Here is a 21,926-nt window from a genome sequence, read left to right as displayed (position 1 = left end):
CTACCCAAAACTAACAAATGGGTTCGCAGGATTGGAAGTTGACGTAGAGGATCAAGGAAATATCGACACTTTAAGGAATATGACCTGTAATCTCGGACAAAGGAATCAAAAGCAGATTTTGGAAAGAAGAATGAGGAATAGGGCAGTTTCTTGCGCAGAGGTGGACAATGAGACACGGATTGACCAAACTGAGGCCAGTGACGTACAAAACAGTCAAACTTCCAGACCGTGCAACAATTGTCTGTCGAATCCATACGGTACCACTGAATTTGAAAGGTTCATCTATAAACTGAAAAAGGATTTTCAAATGGAAGCAAGAGCTAGGACGTGGATTGATCCTCTGAGAGCCATCCATGCGAGGATTGTCGTAGGAGTAAGCGAAGCCAACACCGCAATAGAAACCGATAGGTTGCTCATCGAAATAGCGCAGGCGATACAACACCTGATTGAAAGCCATATGACACAACAAGGAGAAGACACGAATTCTAGAATGGATAAGGAAAGCCACAGTGTCGTGTAAGAAAATGAAAGTTCTTCAAAATAATATCCAAAGCATACGGCCGACTGAAACAAGAGAAGAGTTGCATTACTACCTTAAGCAAAACGAAATATCAATTGCGTTACTGCAGGAGATCTGGTTGAAGAAGGACGAGGATTTTAGGATAGCTAACTACAGGATGGAGTCGACGAGAAGGAACGCAGGATACGGGGGTGTTGCAGTATTAATTAGAGAAGACATTGATTATCAACTAGTGGACGTAGGTAGCTTCTTGCCGGTCGAGGTTGTAGCAATTAGGGTAACAAAAGGCTTTGATCCAATCACTTTCGTATCAGTATATGTGCCCCCGGATCAAAATCTGATTCAGCAAGCGAAGGAAGAGATAAAAAATCTTTTTGAGGTTCTAGAAAGTCTGAGCGGGGAAATAATAGTGGGAGGTGACTGGAACGGACATCACGAGGCATGAGAACAGGGAGAAAAGGCATGTCCAAAAGGAGCCCCCATAAACACACTGATAGAAAACTCGAAATTTTCACTTCTAGACAAACATTTGAAAAGGGCGTAACAGCCAAAATTTATTCCTTCTGATTCTTCGTTTACACATAAAGCTTTATATGTAAACGAAGAATCAAAAGGAATAAATTTTGGCTGTTACGCCCTTTTCAAATGTTCTTCTAGACTTCTTAACGACGGAACATACACATGCCTAACCACAACCGACAGAAGGAGTTCAACCGTAGACATTACGTTCGCTACAACATTAATAGCAGTCAAATCAAGATGGGGAGTAGATGAGCAAGAGTTTGGTAGTATACACCTCGCCATCGTAATCGAAATAGGTAGCAATATCCCAGTTGTACATAGAACCATCAGAAAAATCAATCAGGAGAAGGCAACTGAACTCATCAACAATATGCAGTCCCAATACATGTATAATCCTGATGAATGCATAGAAAAATCTAGCTATGTAGTTAAAAATAAGAAAGCAAATTGGTTGAAGAAATGGTGGACAGCAGACATAAGCAAGGCGTATCAACTCAGCAAAAAACTCAGCAGAACCATCTGAAACTATAAAAAGCAAGAGCAGTGCTCAAACGGCAGATTAGAAAAGGGAAACGAAAGTACTGTCAACAAATAGCAGAAAACCAGATCCAACCATTCATAGGAGAAGCTCTAAGGCTAGAAACAAGTAACGGATCGTACCTAACAGCTATAGCAACAAAACACATGGATGTGGTACATCAAATATACCCAAAGGAAGAAAATATGGCATATCGATGTAGAAAACAATATACGGATATCCACTCTAGCCTTCGGATTGAGCCAAAGCTTGGGCCAGATCAACAAAGCAAGAATAATTGGAGCCCGATCATTTGGAAACAACACTTTCTACACATGAAGGAACTCAAATACAACGACTATACTGAAATCTACACGGATGCGTCGAAAACTGAAGCAGTAGGCCTAATAGACAATACAGGAAGAATACGCAAGAAGGACAAAATTAGCAATAATTTCACCATTACCAACGCAGAATTGCTAGGGATACAAAAGGCCATTCAAACGATCAAGGACGAAGGATACAGGAAAGCAGTCATCTTTACAGACTCCAAAAGCGCTTGTTCAATACTACAAAACAGATCTAAAATACAAGAAAATTTCATTGCCTGGAACATAACTAAAGAGCTGAGAAAAAAAGAAAATCCAATCATAAAAATACAATGGATTCCCAGTCAAGGGATAGAAGGTAACGAAAATGCCGATAAAATAGCAGTCTCAACTACATATGGACCTCAAACGTACTTCACCGCCTTGGTTCTATCAGACGTCTTAGCATTGGCAAAGGAAGCAGTATGGGAAACCTGAAAAACGAAATATAAAATTACATCTGCGGAGAAGGGCATAAACCACTTTAAAATAATGGAGGAACCTGGAAAAACTATTTGGTCAAAAGGACTAATACTGACGTCGGACGAAAAACGTATGCTGAACAGAATAAGAACAGGACAGACGCTCACTAAAGATAGTAGATACAGGTGGGGATGGGAAGACGAAGAAGAATGTGATTACTGCAATGAAAAAGAAGATTTGGAGCATATACTATATACCTGCCCTCGATACAACATTGAGAGAAGCGAATACCCAGCACTGGAATATTGCAAACCACTCGAAAGCATCCTGAAAAACAATGAAGAAGTCGAAATGAAACAGATAGTTCAGTTCCTGAAAATGATTAAAACACAGATATAGCCGAGGCACACCAGACGACGAAGAACATATCAACAACTCAAACTACAACAGAAGAATAACAGTGGCGAGATGGACCGTGAACGGTCTTAGCCATCTGTCACTTCTATGACAGACAACACAAAAAAAAAACAAAAACCTATTCGAAAATACTAATGCAGTTCATTGTGCTACCAATGAATGATCTCATACTTCATAGCTGCATAGCTACAATGCACGTGTGCTGGGTTAGTGTGTAAATGCATTCTCCCTCGTAAAAAAAATACTTCATAGCTAATAATGTTCATAAGTTATTGAAAAGTATGAGTTTTGGAATGTATGTGACTAATGCAATGTATTCTCAATCCAGTTGAAAACCGGAATTGGGGGATAGCGAAGTTGTATTTTTCTCACAATCCGTACGTTGAACCAAACTTCGGAAGTTCTGCGCTGTTTTCATATCGCGAAGCGCTATTCAGCGCACCACTTCCGAAGTTAGGTTTAACGTGCAGATTGTGAGAAAAATCCAACTTCGCTTGCACCCAATTTCGTACACTAAGTACGTAAAGGCTATATGATCGCTCCAAAAACAAAATTTTTATAGAATGTTCGGACACCCATAGTGTTATATACCGATCGACTCAGTTCGACAAATTGAGGTGATGGCTGTGTATATGTGTGTGTGTGTTTTTTTAGGGTTTAAGGCTTTGGAAAAATCTGCGCGACAGACACCTGAGCATCTACACTATGTTCGAAGGCGAACAGGCATGGGTTCCTCCCGATCTGCTAAAAATGTGCCTCCCGGATAAACCGGGTCCCTCATCCTCCTTGCCTCGATCCCCCGGGATCACGGGATGCTGCGACACCTGGGGGGTGGGGGGTGGTGCTGTGCTCATGCACTTCTTCTAAAATTCCGGCTAGTTTGGCGACTGGCTTGCTGAGATCCACTGCTACGTTGTCTGGATCCCTCGGTGGTCGTGCCACAAACTTCCTCACTCGATTCCTCCTGACTTCCCCCGGCGTCGAGGGTGGTCCACCAGTTCCGGTGAAGGAAACTCCGCACTGGTGCTGCCCCGACTACCAGCGGCTATCGCAGGGGACGCTTTTGCGCATTGCGCCGACTTCGTCTTCGGGTTGCAGAGGTGGTCCGACAGTTCCGGTGGTGGATGACGTCCGCACTGGCGGTGCCCTACATACCCGAAGCACTTCCTTCTTCTTTCTTCAGCAGGTTGGCGGTTCGAGTGCCGAGGTCAGTCCGACGATTCCGGTTGGCAGAAGACTTCCGGTTTGCTGGTGCCCCGACGCCCCGAGCATAACAATGCTCACTATGCTGGATTTTCCTGCAAACCGACGCTTATTTGCTGGTCCCTTCTCCATCGACGCTGGAGCTCTGACAGTATTTGCGTCACGACTCTGCTTACCGCATTCCACGTACCTTATTCGGGACACATTCGCTCTGCGATGTTTTTCGCCCGTAGTGCAGGCATTCCTCTACGTACTTCCGCAAACCTTGGGCAATCGAATACCACGTGTTCTGGAGTTGGATGTTGATACACGCCGGGCAGAATGGCGATGACGCATAGCCACACTGATGCAGATAGTGGCGGAAACAGCCCTGTCCGGACAGGAACTCTGTGAGGTAAAAGTTTACCTTTCCATGCTCCCTATACACCCACGTCGACACATTGCCACTTCACCATACAGTCATGTCTCACCGTCTTCCTCACATTTCTGGTATCTCTCCGTTGGTAACACTCGATATCCTCTGCTAGGGTTATGCAGATTTTATTTATTTATTGTCGTCAATCATAATTGTAGACCTATTTACATTTGTATTCTTAACTATTCTAAATAACATTAAATAATGTTGATACTGTTTAAACTTATTGTAAAGTGTCATTAGCTTATAATACGAGAGAAGATCTGTTTCAGCTGTGTTTTGGACATCGATAAGTCAATAGTGTCACAATGTTTATTATAAGTGATCATCATTTGATTCATTGGGCCATATTTTGCATAGTTTGTTCGATGATAATTTACGGAGAATATTTGACGATGTCTTAAAGATCGTAATGGAACATACAAATTAAGTTTTGATAATAGCTCCGTTGAGTCAATTCTGTTTGAAACAATATTGTTTATAAATGTTACCATTGCTAAATCTCGACGCACTTTCAGTGAATGAATATTGATGAGCTTACAACGAGCTACATATGGTGGCAATGGAAATTCGGTCCACCCTATCAAAACTAATATTTGCACTGAGTATGTTTCGTTTTCTGCTGAAGGTTATTAAGTTGCATTTTTTTATATTCAACTGTAGAAGACTTTTTTACACCATGTATGGAAAACCAATATTTCATCTTTAAATGTATCGATATCCTCGACAGTTTTGATTTTTAGGAAAAGTTTCATGTCATCTGCATAAATTAAGACATTCAATTTATGAAGCACAAGAGGGAGGTCATTTACAAATAAAATAAAAAGTAATGGACCTAAATGAGATCCTTGAGGAACTCCAGAAGAGGCTTGTATTGGGGTTGATAATTTTCCTTTGTATTGGATTGGTATTATCCCTGCGATAACGCAAACTGCCTCCGAGGAACTGGTTCGGTACGCACTCGCGACTCGAACGGCCATTAGGCGAAACAAGCTGTTCAACTTTCTGCGGTTACGTTTCGTCTTGAGCGCAGCACCCCAGGCTGGAGCTCCATATCTTAGTAACGAGGATGATACCGCTGCTAGATGACGTCTACTGCTGCTTTTAGCACCACCAACGTTCGGCATGATCCTTGCTAACGCACTGGCCATTTTAGCCGCCTTTTCGCAGGAATAGTTCACATGGGTGTTGAAATTCAATCGGTCGTCGATCATCACTCCTAGATGCTTTAAAGCCCGCACGGACGGTATATTGTGCCCTCCTACGGTAATCTGCATCCGCTGGATCTCTCGGCAGTTGCCTCCATTCATCCAGTCTTCAACTGCGTCGGTCGTTTGCGCCACCAGCATTTCTACTTCTTCCAACGACTCTCCGGTTATTGTAAGGACGACATCGTCCGCGAATCCGAAGATCTTCATGCCTTTGGGCAAATTCAGTTTTAGAACTCCGTTGAACATAATGTTCCACAGCGTGGGGCATAGTATGGAACCTGCCGTAACCCTAATCGACTTCTGCTCCGAATTCGTTTCGTAAACCAGGATCCGGTTCTGGAAGTAACTTTCAAGGATTCTAAACAAGTAGTCAGGAACCCGCATACCGTGCAGCTCTGCGGCGATGACCTCCCATCTGGCACTGTTAAATGCGTTCTTGACTTTTTTTTTTCTTTTTTTTTTTTTGCTTTATTATGCGTTCTTGACGTCAATCATTACTACAGCGCAGAATCGATTGCCGCGCCTCTTCTTCTTGGCCGCTCTCTCTGAAACTTCAATGACCGTCCTGATTGTATCCACCGTCGATCTGCCTTTTCGGAATCCGAACTGCTTTTCCGATAAGCCGGTCCGATCTCAGTGATAGTACCATAGGCTCAACAGTGTAAACGATTGAATTACCATATGCTCTACGGTATACAATAAGATATATTGTTTCTTGATGGTTGTCCATATTGTATCAACATCGTGGATATAATACGTAAACATAGTTCTCTAATGTAACAATACTTCCAATTGTTTTTAGAACATTTACTGTATAAATTTTAATCAATGATAACTTCTGAAAATGTTGTTCAAATTGCATATGGGCATATAACAATATTTATCCCATTGCCGCAAATATGCATTGTTTTTCTTAAAATTTCATTGTTGAACGGTTAAGAAATCCAATATAGTATTGTTTTACTATAAAAATACAATTCAATGTAATGTAATTTGAACGGTTTTCTTCGGATATTTCAACAATGTATTTACGATACACTCTATTGTTTTACAAAAAAAAGTGTATGAAAAAATCTCAGATTTTGTATAGTTACGATACTTAACAACCCGTACGTTTTAATGCGAAAACTTCATTTACAATTCTCGACCAACATATGATTAGGGCCGAAAAACCAACAATGCTGAACCGAGAAAAATGAGGTTCAAGTTTTCAATGAGTAATTTAATTCATTTATTAAGTAAAAGCTCATTTCATTGCAAAAACCATGTCAATGCCATACGTAAATGGTTATATTATAACAGCAGATAAAGATTAATGGAAAAACTATTCGAAATCTTCGAAATTTCAGCTAAAACAAAAGTCGCGCCGTTTACTCGCATTACCGGCAACACGTCTGGTTTTTAAGCCGTTTGCTCAAAGCTAGTAACACCGTCGGATTTGTTAGCCAAAATAATTCTGCTATGCGATATATCAAAAACCTAGTAAGAATATACATTTTGAAATAACTTGAAGCTAGTTTTTCTAAATAAACAATATAAAGTGAACGGCCTAAAAAGCAAAGCAAACATTCCGCATGGTAGTTAAGGGCGCCAACGAAGGACTTAAAAACCACTATGGTGCAAATGGTTCATAAGACGTTCTCTCAAAATAGCAATAAATGTGTTTCTTAAGAGATAGTTTTACCTACGATAAAGAATCATTTACGAAGCAATCGTTTATGCTAGAAAATTCAAAATCATGGTTTTGGTTTTAAAAGCCGTAATCATATGTTACGCGAGAATTTAACAAATGGTTCATAACAATACATTCTAATGTATTTCTATTATTTCATCTTCAATAAAGTCTGTTGTAAACCCGCATAATCATGAACCATAATTGGAGCATAACTCAAAACGTTCATAACAATAGAAAACGTTATCCCTACCATTCTGATGTTTGTTCATACTTAAGATAAACTAACCTCATGGTGAATGGTTTTCGCAGTATGGTATACTGTTTTCGACCAATCGACTATATGGGTAATAGGCGGTTAAGTATAATTAACATATAAAAAAGGATTTTTTCCAGTACATTATTTTCGGCTCACAGTATGTGGTACGGTCCAGTTACAATCCTTGTTTTAGCTGAGAACAATAAGGGGTGTAATATATGAACCGTAGAATGATATTAAAGAAAAAATCGACATACCGTATCCTTTATCTTCTACTGGAAGGAAGAGCAATTAGCATATTTTTCTATTTATTTAATAAAACACGATCTTTATGCATTATTATTATTTTACGATTTATTGTTAACATAATGTAAACTTAATGTGTCGTCTGCAAACAAAAATCCATATTATGGGATGTATGGTCTCCAGGAAGCTGCCCCCATTGTGAGGATGTAGTATGGACTGCAAGAAATAGTGGAGAGAAATTCCTATGTCATAAATCTGCAGCCGTTATTTAATTTACGAAACGTGACTTACCAATTAATTTATAAAAATGATTAAAAATATTCCGAACCAAGTCCTCCCGAGATTGCGATCATCTCGATTCTCCTACTCAGGACCTGTTTGGGAACGAAAGAAAAACCATTAAAGAACATTATATTTATTAGTTCACAATAATAATTATAATATTTATTATTATATGAATTCCGATCACTTACCTGTTTTTTTCGGTGCGAGAAACTGCATACGAAAACTTTTACGGAAAAATCTGGTTCCATCGCAACAGTATTTTTCTGACTATAAACAAACACGGAAAATTAATATTTCAGTCCATCAAAAACCAAACGCATACTTAATGCAGAACTTCAACGGTTATTGTGAATTTATCATGAAATGATACGGTTCTCAAAGTATGTGTGGAAGCGCAACAACTTAAGAAGATACATAATTATTTTATAACCACGTGCTGTATTATTGCAATACCCGAGGCTATACCAGTTATAATTCATTCACAATTTATTACAATTTTGTTTCAAAAGAATGAACGATATGAAATTATGAAAGAATAATAAAGTGTACAATTATTGCAAACGGTATAGTGCTGTACAATACTAGTTTTAGATCAACCTGTAGTTTCATTGTAAAACGATTATAATCCAAGTAGTAACAATACTCCTTAATAAATATTATTAGTAACAACAATAGGGCAAACCGTTTTCAACTATGCGGGAATTTATTGTGTTTTATCCAGTTTTCCGCGAGCGGCAATGGCCGCCAGCTTGCTTGCGGTTCAGTCTCTGATTTGACGTTTCTGGAGGTCAACTGCACCCACCATTCGAGCGTTTTGATCAATGTGGTATATAAGAAGGCTTGAATTCACTGAATCCGCACCTTCTTATATGCAACATTGGTCAGAATGCTCAGAGCAATGGGTGCAGTTGACCTCCAGACACGTCAAATCAGAGACTGAACCGCAAGCAAGCTGGCGGCCATTACTGCTCGCGGAAAACTGGATAGTGATGTTACAATAAATTGTATTGTTTTTCTATAATATTTTTTATTCGGGTAGTTTCTGGATCTTCCACCTATCCGGCAAGTAACCATCTGCTAGGCATTTCTGAAGCACCATCCTGAACAAATCTGGAAACGCCAGTATCGCAGTTTTTTGAGCCACGTTTGGAATTCCATCCGGACCTGGAGCTTTCTTCATCTTCAGACCTTTCGCCACTGATGACAGCTCGTCGTTGGAGACTTGCATACCTGCAATGGTTACTCCATCTTCATCTGTGTACGGTGTAGGCGGCCACATCGTAGAATCATGCTGTGGGAAGAGATCGTCAACGATGATCTTCAGCTTGTCAGGACAAATTTCCGCAGGCGTCACTGGACCCCTGATCCTCGCTGTTACGACCCGATAAGCGTTTTCCCAAGGATCAGCATCAGTTTCCCGGTACAACTCCTTGAAGCAGTTGAATTAGCTGACTTTAATCTTCCGTTTGAAGGCCGATCTACCTTCACGGAAGATTATATTACGCTCCTCTCAGACTATTTCAGACCATTTCATTTGGCATCGTCGCATCGCATGCCCTCGCAAGAGTTTCTGTCAGCTCATCTGCATCGAGATTTGTGGCACCGCTAAATTCCTTATCTCTCGCTGTACCGTCGGCATTCGTGTTCCAACACTATACCGGATCGCCTGGTGATCACTATGTGTATAGTCCTCACTAACTCTCCAGTTCATGTTGCTCACCAGCGACGAACTGCAGAACGTGACGTCGAGGATGGACTCCCTGCCATCTCTGCGAAATGTTCTAAAAATACCTTCGTTGCACAGCCTGACGTCCAGCTTTGCCAACGACTCCTGCAAACTGTAACTTCTGTGGTTAGTCAGCCTACTTCCCCACTCCACTGCCCAAACGTTGAAGTCGCCTCCGATGATTACCGGTTTTCGGCCGATCAGCTTATCCGTGAGTAAGTCCAGCATCCGGTTATACTGCTCCAAAGTCCATTATGGGGGTGCGTAGCAGCTACAAACGAAGATCTCGTTGATTTTGGAGATGACGAAACCTTCGCTTGAGCTGAATAGGGCATTTGCCCATCACTTGGATAGCCGCAATCCCCGATGAATCCGCCACCCAGTTGCCTTTGTCAGAAGGGATCCGATACGGTTCAGCAATAATTGCCACGTCACATATTGCTTCTGTTGTCGAGTGCCACAACAGTTGCTGTGCGGTGTCGCAATGATTGAGATTTAATTGGTTGATCTTCAATAATCCCGGCACGCCATCGCCTTATTGTATGCAGGGCATTGGAAGCCACCCGTTGTATGGTCGTTTCCGTCCTCCGGTTTTCAGAGCAGGCATCTTGGTTGCTTCGTGCAGCCTCTAGCAACGTGTCCTTCTTCACCACATTTCCTACATAGACCGGATCTATCCGGGCCTTTGCAGTTTCGCGCCTGGTGGCCAAACGCCATGCATTTAAAGCATCGCTCCATCTGATTGGTGACTCGTGGGGCGAATCTCAACGGGCACACCGAGCATCCTACTTTCACCTTGCCCGCCTCCACCATTTTGTTGGCAGCCTCTGTTGGTATCGCTGCTACTTGTGTGCTAAGCTCTCCTCAGTCGAATCGTCATTTGCACATCCCCCACCTTGCATTGTGAGACCAGTGCATCTCTCAGTTCGTCTTCCGTCGTGATGTCGTCCAGGTCTCTGCACTCGACCACTACTTCGTGCGTTAGAGCTCTTACGTTACCGTCACTGCCCAATGTATTGGAAATGAGCTCCCGGAAGGCCGAGCTCTTGATCGTGGGATCCTTCTTCAGCTCGAACAACAACTCCCCCTTCTGGATACGCCTAGTTCTCACCACTTTCTCACCCAAGTCTTTTAGCTCCGGGTCCTCTCTCACCTTCTTCAGGATCGCTGCGTACGACGTTTTATCGCTCGCTTCTACGATCAGGGCATCACCTTTAACTCTCTCCCGAGAAGAACGACCCTTTTTTTTCTTCTGTTCCTTCCTCTTTTCCACATTCTCCTTCTGTTTCTTCCTCTTCTCCCGCTGACTTTTCACGGGCTGCCACTCACCATCCTTGACGCGTTCCTTCATCACGCTGGCGAAGTCTTGCACGTTCCGTTGCTTTTTCGTAACTTTCTGCTCTCCAGGCGAATCTCTTCTTCGCTTTTCCGTGCGAGTGATTCGGGGACTTTTGGGTGCCTGCTGTGTCTCAACTGCTGTATGCTCCGCGGCATCTTTCAGCACCTTTTCAGCTGCTTCGGCTCCATTTTTCAGCGCGATCTGTTCGTGTTCGGCTGCTTTTACGGCGGACTCAATGCTCGTCACTAGAAGATTTTCGTGTGAACATTGTGCTTGTCCTTCACGAAGTAATAAAGCTCGTTGACTCGCCTCCGCACCTCCATCAGGTTGGACCTCCCAAGTTGTAGCTCCTCCTGAGTAGCACTACCTTCCGATTTTTGGGTGGACACCCTATTCCCGGATCCGAGCTCCTGTTGGCCTGCCTGGTTCTCAGCAGTCTTGGCCGTACTACTGGTACTCGCTATTGCTGCCTGGGACATCACTGGAGATCGCTGCAGCTTCCCACTCTTTGCGAAAATATTCGCCCCGTATGCTCCTTCGTTGTTTGTAGAATTTGTTTCCATGTTAAAAGGGCCCCCCTCCGGGCCGTTATCTCTACCTGTTGTAGATAGTCGCCTCTTGTGATCCCATGGGTGCCTTTGTAAACAGTGAGGTCCATGCAAGGGTTGACTCCGGTGCCTTATAACACCGTGTTCAAAGCCGGATCGGCGTAAATCAGGAATGGTGCAAATTTGACTAGATGCTGATGTCATATTAGAAATTTAGAGACAGTACTCGTCGATAGAAACCCTTCCGTACGCGATGGTATATGAGCAAATCAAACCACCTTCCTTTTGCCAGTGGAGATATATCAGTTTCCACGCTGATATTCTTTCCTCCCCCTTCATACGGGAGTTTGGTAGAAGGAAGGTCGTGAGATTTATGCCATGACAAATATTGCCCTCCGCTCGCTTTCAAATCAACTTCTATAAAACATTCTTCATGCCTGCCGTACCTTATATGTTATGGCAAAAAACCATTCGAAAATACTTATACTCTTCATTATGCCACCTAATGAATGATCCCATATCAAAAAGCTAATAACATTCATAAGTTAATGAAAAGTATAAGTTTCAAAATGTCATTAAGCGCCTGCTTCGGCAAATAAGTATAGTAAACTTTTGAATATGTATGGTAAGAATCTTGGAAAACTACATGTTAGGCTACTTATCAACACATGTTTTTTTAAATCGAAATAATTCAACTTTCGTGTTATTAATCTAAAAGTAAATCAAATTTCTAACCCGAAAAATCAAACTATTTTTGGCTAAAACGTGTTTTAACGTTTTAATAAGCATTTTAAAATTGACGTCCTATATGCCTTGCCGGGTGAAATAAAAAAGCATCACCCAGCCCCCATTTTGTTTTCGCGCTGCCGTCAGGGCCAATTATATACACAGAATTTTATTTTTACACGATTTTTTTTCGCTCGTATTTTTAATCGTGTGCCTTCAATTTGCGACCAAACTCTTCGCAACATGTTTCAAAAAATCCAGAATAAATCAAAGAAAAATCACATGATTACTAATATATGTAAAACATTTAGGAGGAGTGGAAAATTGAGAAAATGTAAATCGTGTAAAAACAGAATCCAGTGTACAACATTAATTTTTTTACGTGTAGATCCCCTATCCTTGCCAGCAAAAGATGTTCCGGACAGCGACGACAGCGACAATCTTTATCTGGTAACTAAAATATCTTTTGCTCAGCTCTATGCAGTGTAATAGAAATGAAAGCCAAGATTAATCCACCTAGCGGTGACGATGCCTTTCTCGATTCAATCGTTTGGTTTTAGAGTGATTTACATCATAAGTAATTGCCTACAATACGGTTCTTGCAATCGCTGTATAGTGAATCAACCAATCAAACTTATAAATAAGTTATCATTGAAAAATTAAATAAAAAATAAATAATTAATTATTAAAATGAAAAATATCAGATCTGGAATCCCTGCTAAAATTTATCGTTTTTCTTTCATTTTCAGAGCGAGAGCATATGCACTGCAGAATTCATCTCCCGACTAAAATCCACAAGAGCGAACAGACCCGCAGCTGTTTACACACTCCACCACCATCCCACCCAAACCACCCAACCAAACCGTGGTTGACACTCGGTCCGGGATGTGGATTGTGCTGTTTTGAAGTTTTGACGTTGTTGACCGCGACCGCGACCGAAAACCACTACCATCACCCATCCAGATCGGAGAAGATCATTAAAGGCACATTATTTACACATTTAATTAATGCTTTTTTCACCCCGATGTTTTGTTAAAGTGTTGTAGTGGAGGTTTACTACAGTAGTAGAAAGAGAGAAGCTCTGGCTCGTCCCGTCCGACGATCAAGTTGTTGTTCGACCGCCCGACGGAACGGTTGTATTCCCATATTCTACGCGAGTGATTTTCAGTTCGAGTCTAGTGTGGATGATTTAGAGGTGATACCAACCTACATGGCTCTGGGTGCCTACGTCCGATGAGACTGTACTTTTTGTTCTCGGTGTTGCATGTGCTTGTGTTTCGACGACGTATCGAAGGTATATACACCCAAGTGTTCTTTTATAGTAAGAAGTGCTTCGCGAATTTAGTGGCTCCGTCCGTACGTGCTGATTGTGATAATGGACAGCGGATTCTCTGGCGTGAAATCAGCGATTTGCGATCGCTGGATTGCTGGTTGAAGAATAGATCATCATTGACGTTTAGTGGGACGTGTGAATTGCCACCCATCATAGTGAAACTGAAACGGTAATGAGTTGCGGAAATCGATGTGTAGGTTTGTGGGTGGCCACCACCGCAGACAGGAAAAGTCACTACGTGAATAGCGAAAGGTGAAGGTGACGATGACGACAACCGCGTTGGGACTGTGTCGACCCCTGGAAGAAATATTTGCGAAAAATTCTGCGCGGCCGAGGAACATAAGCAGGGAGATCTACTTTGCGACTATGAGACGAGTCGAGAAAGCGTGTGGTGATTAGGGTGTACCGCAGAGAAAAAAAAACTAATTGGAGATAAGTTATGGTAAATGCTCGAGCTTATATTATACAATAAAAAATTATGCACCAGGTACATGCCGAATCAATCAATTTTAAAATTAGGCAATTTTTTTTTGACAAACGTAAAGCATTCTATGTATTGAAAAAAGTCGCCTCCATTGAATTCTACTCCTCAGCCTAATGGAAAGACGCGCGGCTATAAATCAAGACCATGCTAATGGTGGCTGGGTTTGATTCCCGGTGCCGGACTAGGCAATGTTTGGTTTGGAAACTGTCTCAACTTCTCTGGGCATAAAGTATCATCGTGTTCATGATATACGAATGCAAGAGTGGTAATTGGCTTAGAAACCTCGCAGTTAATAACTGTGGAAGTGCTTAATAAACACTGAACTGCGGGGCGGCAATATCCCAGTAAGGGGGAGTAATGCCAACAAAGAAGAGAAGAAGATGAAGCAAAGGGCTAGTGATCTAACAAAGTATTTTAGTTCTTGCTAAGCAATTCCCGGTACTTCAAAAATAAAACAACATTTCTCTTTATCTAATGAATTTTGCTAACAACTAGCTACCTCTAATCAGTACAATTATTGTTATTTTTTGAAGTCTATATGAGATTAGTCAAAAAAGAGAGAAACTGCGATGCATTGAAACAAACACCTCAAGGCTTACATACAAATGTTCAAAATTATGCTTTAATGCAAACTGTTGACCTTTATGGTGATGTTTTTTGCTGTTATTTAGTAACAAAAAAACATCACGAAACTTACCAGTTTGGTATGCCCTGTTATGACAACCCAAATTATGCCTCAGACATCTGAAAAAATGTAAGGCAATAGTAATCATGGGAGCGTGTCATTATAATGAACAAATTTGTTCCACTTTGTGAACTGAATAAATTTAGGAAGTAATATTATTTATTTTTTACAAATTTTTTTTTCCGTCAATGGAACTACATTTTCATCACACCTAGTATTCAAGCAATATCTTGAAGTTCCTGGCAGGTATCAAACGATGCGCATTAATGTTTGTCAGTGTTGATTTGCTGGATTTGTTTTGAATCTATCCATGTAGCTTACAGGATAGCAAATGTCTGGACATGTTGTTACATAAACAGCTTTCTGTGTGGTTCCTTTCCAGTCGATCATTTTGAAAACTACGAATGGTTGACGTCAGGTATGTTAGAACAATCCCAAGATGCTTGGAACCCTCGCCAACATGGTCCGGACCATCTTGAGGCTCACTATGGTTCTATATTGTATGGTTCTATGACATAACCCGAATGTCACTGCCCCGATTGTCACTACCCCGATAGATCACTACCCCGAATACCCAATTACCCAGAAAGGCCATTACCCCGAAAATCATATAGGGTAACACTAGTCAACAGTGTTTTACTCCCTTCAACCATTTTCAGTGTACTTGAAAGATTTTTCTTCGCTGGCAGCAAGCCATGCGCGCGGATGGTTGATTTTAAATTTGCTGTCACGTTTTTGTTCGTTTCCGCAAGAAATAGATTCGGCTGATGTATATATTTTGCATATGTACTAGAAGAAAAAAGTTTAAGTTATCTGAAGTTTGAGATTTACGAGTTTGGTGACATTTACTCAAGTGTATTCTTATTAGAGCGCGCGAAAACGTTTGTGTAGTTTGTATAACGGATGTATTTGGTGAAAATATGTTTGAATGTGTGATCAAAGACTAATTAAGACGTTCATGTCCCATACAAGAGCTCAGTTTTTTAGTGCTCATGGAGTACCAGAATAGAAAATTGAACAACCGCATTATGCTCTCACCTTGGCGCATGTACAGAGCTGAGTAGCTAGTACTGCTTCATGTGTTGCTACGGTAACTTTCCAAATGTTATGTAAATCAAAACATTGAAAAAATGTGGCAGGAACTGCCATTTGACATAAAAAATCAGTTAATAATATTAAAAAATGCCGGTTTGTTGGTTATTATTCCTCCTGAAGCGCTTTGGTTTGCCGAATCGTATTTGTGGCCGTATTTCCACAGAATTTAACAAACATTTGGGGTAATCCAACAGCCGGTGCCGTAGACTTCCAAACGTTTTGGTTTGCACTCCCAGTTCCGTTATATTTTGAGCTGTCGTATAATAATCTCGATTGAGATGTAGGTGAACCGGACGATGAAGTCTATGGAGCTGCCCCGATAAATCGTTCAGCTTTAGCAAATTGCCCTGATCTTCAATTCGCAGTTCTTTAAAGGACTTATTTTCAAGCTCCTGCATGAATGAGTTGCAATCCTGTTGACACGTGAGACCGGTTGCCACCTCAGTTACATTTAAGCGTGATTTGAGCCGCGGCTTCAAATACTTGCTCCTAACAATCCCACACTTTGTACCAGTTCACAGTGGCGGAAAGCCGGACAAAACCTCAATTGTTTTCTCATGATTTTCGTGAAGTTTTGAACGCAATCTCAGTTTTTGTCCGGGATTTGTATGAGGGCCCTCCACTGTGCAGTTGTCCAAAAACCCTCTGGTCGAAGTTTGACAGGTGCTTGCCTGACTGAAAATCGACGTCATACAATATTTCAAATTCAAATTCAAATAACCACCCACACGAATAAAATTAGATATCCAAAAAAAAATTACAAACATCGTTTTTTATTACTACTTCACAATAGATATTTGTCTTTGTTCAATAGCAGTGAGGATAAGACAATTGAATAGAACATGTAGTTCCAATCTGCCACTCCAGACATTTACAGATTACAGAAAAGGAGTACGAATTCCTGGGTGATGGCGAGCTTTTGAGTTGGTGGCTGATGAGTCCCCATTCTATAGCCAAACATGGCCAGAGTGGGCTCCTATGAAGTTCAGCGAGACTACCCTCGTTCTCAGGCTGATCCATTACCCGATTAGCTGCCACCTCGCACACGAGTCAAAAAGTGTTATCGTTTGGAATGTTAAACCACGCCCACGCTGGTTATAATTTGAAGGTCCCTCACTAAAAGCCAGGGAAAATTCTCACCGATGGCTACACATGTAAAATATGGAGAATGATAGAAGCGCTGCGTGAGTACTGCTTGTCTATCCCAGAATCGACGAATAGATATCCTCATTCTAAAACGACGCCAATTTTGAAAAATAAGAAAAAATAATAGAATAAATTTGCAATTGCATTTTGCACTGCATTGCTAAACAAAACAAAATCAAAAGTATTCTTCCAAACAAGATGGTGTTACCATAGGCTAATAGTAACTCTATTTTATCGCAAGGTAGATAAAAAACTTGGGTCTGCACAGAAACGTCAAATTTGGGTACCGAGGGACCAAATGCAGTACTAGAAGTGGTCCCTCGAATGAGCTCTACAGTGACGTCTTAATTAGTCTTTGGTGTGATAATACAAGGAAAATATGGATCAATATCGAATTGCTCGGAATGGCTCAGGAAGAGTAGTGATTTTTCCGTGAACACTAGTTGTGGTCCTCTCTTCCTCAGTTCATTTATCCGGAATTTTATCAATGGACCAATCAATAAGCAAAAACTGCCGCTATGAAATGAACAGATTGCGCCACCATAGACATGTTCTGTCAAACACACATGAATAGAAATATGCATATACAGTGCCGCCGTTGTTTTGATGCGGTGAGTGCAAAATGAGTTACCTTGATTGATCCATTTGGTGAGATTGTTTCAATATGTTTCCATATGATTCAAAAACTAAATACGCGCTGGATTTAATCCGGAAGTTTGTTTATGGATCCATTATCCAATTGATAATGGTAGCATAAACAGGCGGGGCTTATTGCAAGTGAAAGTGACCTCGGACTGGACGTGAGTTACCAGGCAGTCTGAAATGGGTCACTGGAGCTGCAGTAGAGCTAACACCTTCTAACTCCCGGGCTAAAGCTGACTTTATTAAAGACAGCTTTCTTCCATAATACCACTGCCGGACAGTGGGGGTTAGATTGAAGATACACACACACTTGAAAGATTTTTCTTCGCTGAATTCAGTCATGTATTCAGATTTTTTGTAACACGTCCAGTTTTTGAGAAAAACGGGTTTAAATTCACAAAACTACGTATTTTTATGGGAATTTGGTTTCTCTGTTCTGTAAAACTGGTTTTCGGTATATAACTTTAAGAAAGATGTTTGAATTATATAGAAGAAATCGTACAAGATCTAAGTAAGTTGTTGAATCTTATTTGGCACGTTCATTTGTTGTGAAAAACGTAATTTATTTCACAATAATACGTATTTCCAAAGAAATTTGGCTTCTCTGGTCTAAAAAAGTTCAATTTTGGCTTCTCACTTTGAAAATTAGGTTTGAATATCGTAGAATAGGCCTTGCATGATGCAAGGTTTGTTGGATTTTATTTGGCACGTACATTTGTTGCTAAAAACGAAAATCAATTCACAAAAGTAGGTACGTATTTTCATAGAAATATGTTTTCTCTCCTCTGCAAAGCTGACTTTCGGCTCCTCACTTTTAGAATAACGTTTGAATTTGGTGAAATGGGCCTTGTTAGAATGCATTTGGGTTGTTGGATTTCATTTGGCTCGTTCGTTTGTTGTGAAAAACGGAATTTAATTCACAAAGGTACGTCTTTTCATAGAAATTTGGTTTCTCTTCTATGCAAAGTTGAATTTCGGCTCCTCACTTTTAGAATAAAGTTTAAATTTTGTAGAATGGGCCTTGTAGAATGCTTGTGGGTTTGTGGATTTCATTTGGCACGTACATTTGTTGTGAAAAACGGAATTTAATTAACAAAAGTACGTATTTTCATAGAAATTCGGCTTCTCTGTTTTGTAAAGCCAAAAAATCCGTTTTTAACAACAAATCAATGCGCCAAATGTCATCCAACAAACCATATGCATTCTGCAAGGCCTATTCTACAAAATTCAAACTTTATTCCCAAAGTGAGGAGCCGAAATTCAGCTTTGCAGAGAAGAGAATCCAAATTTCTATGAAAATACGTACTTTTGTGAATTAAATTCCGTTTTTCACAACAAATGAACGTGCCAAATGAAATCCAACAACCCACATACATTCTACAAGGCCCATTTCACCAAATTCAAACTTTATTCTAAAAGTGAGGAGCTGAAATTCAGCTTTGCAGAGGAGAGAAACCAAATGTCTATGAAAATACGTACTTTTGTGAATTAAATTCCGTTTTCACAACAAATGTACGTGCCAAATGAAATCCAACAACCCAAATGCTTTCTATAAGGCCCATTCTACAAAATTCAAACTTTATTCTTACAGTGAGGAGCTGAAATTCAGCGTTGCAGAGGAGAGAAACCAAATTTCTATGAAAATACGTACTTTCGTGAATTAAAATGCGTTTATCTAAAAAACTGGACGTGTTACAGAAAATCTGAATACGTACCTGAATTCAGCGAAAAAAAATCTATTGAGTACATGGAAAATGGGTGAAGGGAGCGAAAAAAAGTTCAATTTTGTTGGATAGTGTAATTTGCCAAATGTTGAACGGCTAATTTCGTTGAACGTACATGCATTTCTTATGGGGGTTCTACAATAGACGACAAAATTAGCCGTTCTACATTTGGCGGTTTCCCCTAAATATATTACGCAATATTTTTAATTACTTTTGCATATGCTAACAATTATCCGAATGTTTGAGGCGAGAGCGCTCGGGATAATGCGAAAGAGCGAATGACAGAGACCTTGCTAGAGACGGTGTTTATATAGAGAACAGCGGAGAGAATGAAAGCAAATCTGGCTTCACGACCTTCACGAGAAATTTGTGAAAACCTGATGTTGCTTTCAGTGTAATAAACAATTATTTCTTTTTCTTTATTCTATATCCTGTCTATGGAACGGATATAAATATGTTCAGCAACAAATAATGTTAATACGCTAAATACAATACACGCACTTACCCGGGACAAGGCGAGAGAGTAAATTACTTTTTTCTTTCAAATTATGCACTTGCCCGGAATAAGATGGGAGAGTAAGTCTCGCTTAACTTTTCAAAGGGACCTAAGTAACATTTTTTTCATGAATTAATTTGAGTATTGCAATCAAAAGCTTTCATGTTGTTCTGTTGATTGCGCTATTAAAATTAATTCATGAAAAAAATGTTACTTAGGACCTTTTGAAAAGTTAAGTGTCGCCTTCTTGTAAAGCGTGCTTTCCCAGAATAGTGCGAGGGAGTGAATGCCTCCTTTTTTTAATGCACGCATCTGCCCGGAAAAAGGAGGGAGAATGAATGGCATCTTATTTGAAAGCACGCGCTTGCCTGGAATAATGCGAAGCGAAAGTGTGAATTTCTCCTTCTTTTTAAGCACGCATTTGCCCAGAATAAGGTGGTAGAGTAAATGATACCCCTATAAAACACGTGCTTGCCCGCACCTAGGATACGTTTGCGTTGCGTTTGGCACATTTCTTAAAACTGTCAAACGCAACGCAAACGAATCATATGTGCGCGACTCTTAATGCAAAACACTGAACGCCTCCTTCTTTTAAAGCATCCGCTTCTCCGGAATAATGCTTCCTTCTTTAAAAGCACGCATCTGCCCAGAATAAAGTGGGGGAGTGAATTACACCTTCTTTTAAAGCACGCACTTGCCCGGAATAATGCGAGAGTGAATGCCTCCTTATTTTAAAGCACGCATTTGCCCGGAATAAGGTGGAAGAGTAAATAACTTCTTTTAAAGCACGCATTTGCATTTGGCCAGGATGATGTGAAAAAGTAAATGTTTCCTTCTTTTTAACAACGCGGTAGCCCGGAATAAGATGGGTGAGTAAATGACTCCTACTTTAATTATTTTGAATATGTTATTTTGGGCTGATTAGTTTCTATTTTCAACTTCATTATTGAAACGCAATCTAATGAAGTAATAAAGTGAGCAAGAAAGTGAGTACGTTTTTTTTTAAATTTTTGACAAATTCGGGGTAATGGTCATTCGGGGTAGTGACCATTCGGGGTAACGGGTTATTCGGGGCAATAGTCTTTCGGGGTATTGGCGTTCGGGTTAGTGACATTCGGGATAGTGGCATTAGGGGAAGCGTCATAGAATCGGCTCAATACAATTTGCAATTGGAGTGCAAAACCGTTTTGCTACGGAGAGGTCGTTTTACAACAGCGGTCAGCCTGTTGAGGATGATCCTCTCAAGCAAATTTCTCGTGGGATCAAGTATGGGGCGTCGGGGTAATTTGGCCACCCTAAGGAAAATATGTTAAACATGATTTTAATCAATACATTAATATACTGCTTCCAATGGAATTTCAAATTCAATGTGTAAGAATTCATTTGTCCTTGAGTACGGTAGAGTAACATTACATTTTATATTCATTTTATGCAAATTAAAAATATCGATTTTTTTAAGAAAATTAGTTTGAGCTTTTTAGTGGAATGTCTTCACTTGTCATAAGACGAGTTTGTGCAATCCCATTGAATTCCACCACTTAATTGTATCTTGACAGTTACGTATTTCGACCTCAACAGTAAGGCCGTCTTCAGTGTCTCATACTTGACTCGACTTCAGTCGTTATATGTTAATAATAATGTTAATAGATGTTAATATAAATGTTAATAATAAATTGACCGTTTTTGGAACGAGTCTTTAAAAGTCACTTTATTAGCAATAAAAACGATTTTTTTGTGATAGCTTTCTGAAATTTAGTAACAGGGTAAAAGTAATATAGTGTAAACTTTCAATTGTAAAATTTTTAACATTATCAGTAAAAATGAGCAGTTGCCCAAATTACCCCATTTTTTGTAAAATTTTATTCTATTGTCAAGTTAGTGATTTACATAGAGGTAAAATATAAAATTGTCTAACCCTAAGTCT

The 21,926-nt window shown here is 40.3% G+C and overlaps 1 protein-coding gene and 1 long non-coding RNA gene across 10 annotated transcripts in view; one reads left to right on the top strand and one right to left on the bottom strand.

Annotated features, from left to right (window-relative positions):
• Positions 1-21,926, top strand: part of LOC134206484 (stromal interaction molecule homolog) — a 142,118-nt gene that overhangs the window by 2,171 nt on the left and 118,021 nt on the right. Inside the window, exon 1 of one of the 9 annotated variants that reach the window (XM_062682214.1) lies at positions 13,401-13,691. The exons of 3 other annotated variants lie outside the window; for them this stretch is intronic. The gene's annotated coding sequence lies outside the window, so the exon portion shown is untranslated. Of the gene's footprint in view, positions 1-13,400; positions 13,692-13,717; positions 13,983-14,036; positions 14,173-21,926 lie in introns of those variants that run through there. 5 more of the 9 variants (XM_062682208.1, XM_062682206.1, XM_062682207.1 and 2 more) reach the window with 5 other exon arrangements.
• On the bottom strand, positions 7,872-8,327 carry LOC134212584 (uncharacterized). The gene is made up of 3 exons (XR_009979302.1): positions 8,247-8,327; positions 8,065-8,147; positions 7,872-7,989 (listed from the first exon to the last, which is right to left on the bottom strand). It is a non-coding gene; the product is annotated as an uncharacterized LOC134212584 (long non-coding RNA).

The sequence above is a fragment of the Armigeres subalbatus genome, chromosome 1, assembly GCF_024139115.2.
Source record: "Armigeres subalbatus isolate Guangzhou_Male chromosome 1, GZ_Asu_2, whole genome shotgun sequence".
Lineage (NCBI taxonomy): Eukaryota > Metazoa > Arthropoda > Insecta > Diptera > Culicidae > Armigeres > Armigeres subalbatus.
The sequence above is the reverse complement of the archived record's forward strand: the minus strand, read 5'-3'. Positions and strand labels throughout refer to the sequence as shown.